The sequence below is a fragment of the Cibotium barometz genome, chromosome 15 (genome assembly GCF_041138505.1).
Source record: "Cibotium barometz isolate CiBa-2024 chromosome 15, ASM4113850v1, whole genome shotgun sequence".
Lineage (NCBI taxonomy): Eukaryota > Viridiplantae > Streptophyta > Polypodiopsida > Cyatheales > Cibotiaceae > Cibotium > Cibotium barometz.
Window position 1 is genome coordinate 31,887,287 of NC_141060.1, and position 2,821 is coordinate 31,890,107.

Consider the following 2,821-nt stretch of genomic DNA (forward strand, 5'->3'; position numbering starts at 1 on the left):
ATCTCCTTGACTCAGCATGATAGCTGCTACCTCACTTTCAGGAGGAACCAAGTATTTCCTTGAGATTGATCGCGCTTCAGTGTGATGACCATTCTCAAATCTGCATGTGGACTTGATAGCAGATTTCTCTCATTATACGAAGTGCACGGGCGTACGGATTATGTCCATATGTACATCATTATTTATAACCTTTTAAGTACATTATGAGTTAAAGAGGGCATCCCATGAAGTCTATTCTCTAATTTATGCTCTCTATCATACACATAAAGTTGGACAAATTGAGGCGCCACATCTCATGTTTCATCAGGTATTACAGAACCAACATGATAATAGGTGGTACCATGGATTCGAAAATTGAATACTCCTCCCCCCCTAGTGAACTGACTATCCAAGTGAGCACCCAGTGAAACGAATTCCAAGTAATTATTATAAGAGCATATATTATTTCTATATTCCTTACTTGCATTATCATTACCAAGTAACAACTCAACCATTGTAGGAGGTGGATTTTCCAAAGGTAGTAAAGAGACCTTTCCACTTCCACAACAGTGTTTGCCCACATATTGTCCAAGCTTTCTTGACGCCTCACATTTCCAAATCATTGCACCACAAAAATGGCACTTATAAGAAAGGGCCCCTAATGACTGAAGAGTGCAATCTCCGAAATATACCACCATAGTTGCTGGGTGCTTAACATTCCGAGGAAATGAAAACACTAGCCTTATAGAGTGACATTCAAATTTAATATCTTTCACATCACCAATGACACAAGTTATAGGCAGCTCATTTAAATCAAGGACACAAGTTATAGGCAGCTCATTTAAATCAATGACACAAGTTATAGGCAGCTCATTTAAATCAAATGAAAAAGGGCATCGTGCCATATCTCTATGTGCCTAAGCATTATAATGTTCATTGATAGGTTCTTGAAGTACTGTAACATTGGCAATTACTTTGTTACTTGAATCTAAGTGGATTCCGCCATATAATTCTCTTTGCTCCTCCTCATTTTCAACCCTTCCAAATGTTTCAATTCCACTTATGTTAAAGTAATCCATTAGATTAACAACATTTTGTTTTCGAATGCAAGCCCTTGTCCATGAATGATTACGGCGAGTCACGCGTGTTGCATCCAAAATTCGAAGCCAATGAACTTGGTTCAAACTCAAGTATGTACAGCTCCTAACCATCTTCAATCTCCTTCGAAACACAAAATAAAGAATACTATTTTTCTTAACTTCAAACAATAACATAATACTGCCTTATTACATTTATTCTACTTCAACAACCATTATCACATGTGACCCTACTCTGGATAGACTCAGCTCTCATAACAATGTAATTCTTAGAGAAGTTTATAATAGATAACTGGGTGTAACATATACAATCCATCTTCACATAGATAAGTGAGTATAACATATATAATCCATCTCCGAAGAGAGAGCAGAGAGAAGGAGAGAGAGACAATGACAAAGAGAGAGAGAGAGAGAGAGAGAGAGAGAGAGGGTAAGATAAAGAGAGAGAGAGATGAAAAGAGATAAAGAACAAAAATACAAAACATGTTGAGAGACAAAAAAAAAGAGCGCGGGAACAAAATAGAAGAGAGAAGTATTGAATTTGAGAAAATAGAAAATTCATATATATCGCCAAAATGGCTCAGAGCCAAATCTAAAAGTTGCAATACAATTTTTCCCTTGAGCAAAAACATCATTGCTCTCACAAAATCTCTAGGAAACTACCCTAGCTTCTAACATACAGCTCATCTTTTTTATAATAGTATAGACGTTTAGAGCTTGGTTGTCTAGATGGAGACCTTGACCGGGCAAGGTGTTTTGAAGCTCGAACACTCATCAACTCCTCAGGTGACAGTAGACAAAGCTACTTCTTCATTGGAAGAATCATTCACAACCACTACTACAGCTTTGGAGCGGTTGTTATCATTTTGAATCTCCATTTGCTAAAATAAAAAATTAATATCTTAAGACTCTACAAATATCTCTATGTATCTTTGCCAACATATAACTAACCCTAGTAACCTACATATATACCAACACTATATACATGAAAATGTCTCCTTGATTAAAAAAAAGTACACAATGATACATATAATTGTCTATAAAAAGGTTTTTTTCTTTTTTAAGAACATTTCTCAGTTAATATAAGACTACTACATGCGTATATTCTCCAAGGCTACTATAGTTTGTATATTCTCTAAGACCCATATATTCTGTACAATCTCTAAGGCAGTAGTCTAAAAAATGAAATATTTATAGCTTGGGCAACTAAGCATATCAATGTTATACTAACATTTGCAATAAAAATTATCAATAATAAAACACTCATAAGATAGAAAGAGATAAAAAGAGTATTTTGATGTACACACTCCTCTCTCTCTCTCTCTCTCTCTCTCTCTCTCTCTCTCATCAAAGGTCTTGAGTTCAAATCTTGTCGGATAGATCAATTTGGTCTCTTGGGATAGTTTCCTACGACGTTAAAAAGTTCTCTTCTCTTCTCTCTTCTCTCTCTCTCTGTAGCTAACCAAACATACGAACAAAAAATTTTCCTTTGTCTATGCATCCCATATTGACAACAAACACAAAAATAGATAGAGACAAAAAGGGCATTAAAAAAACCAACCTCAAGTTGAAGAGAGAATTGTACTACTCGAAAGCACCAACTTTGATTCTATCATCCTTATGCTTGCTTCTACACAATCACACAGAGGCCCTCTAGCCTAGCGGCCATTAAGGCGTGGGAGGAGCCCCCTCTTTTGAGCGTTGTGGGCAATAAATAAGAGATGAGTGGGCGCGTGAGGAACGAT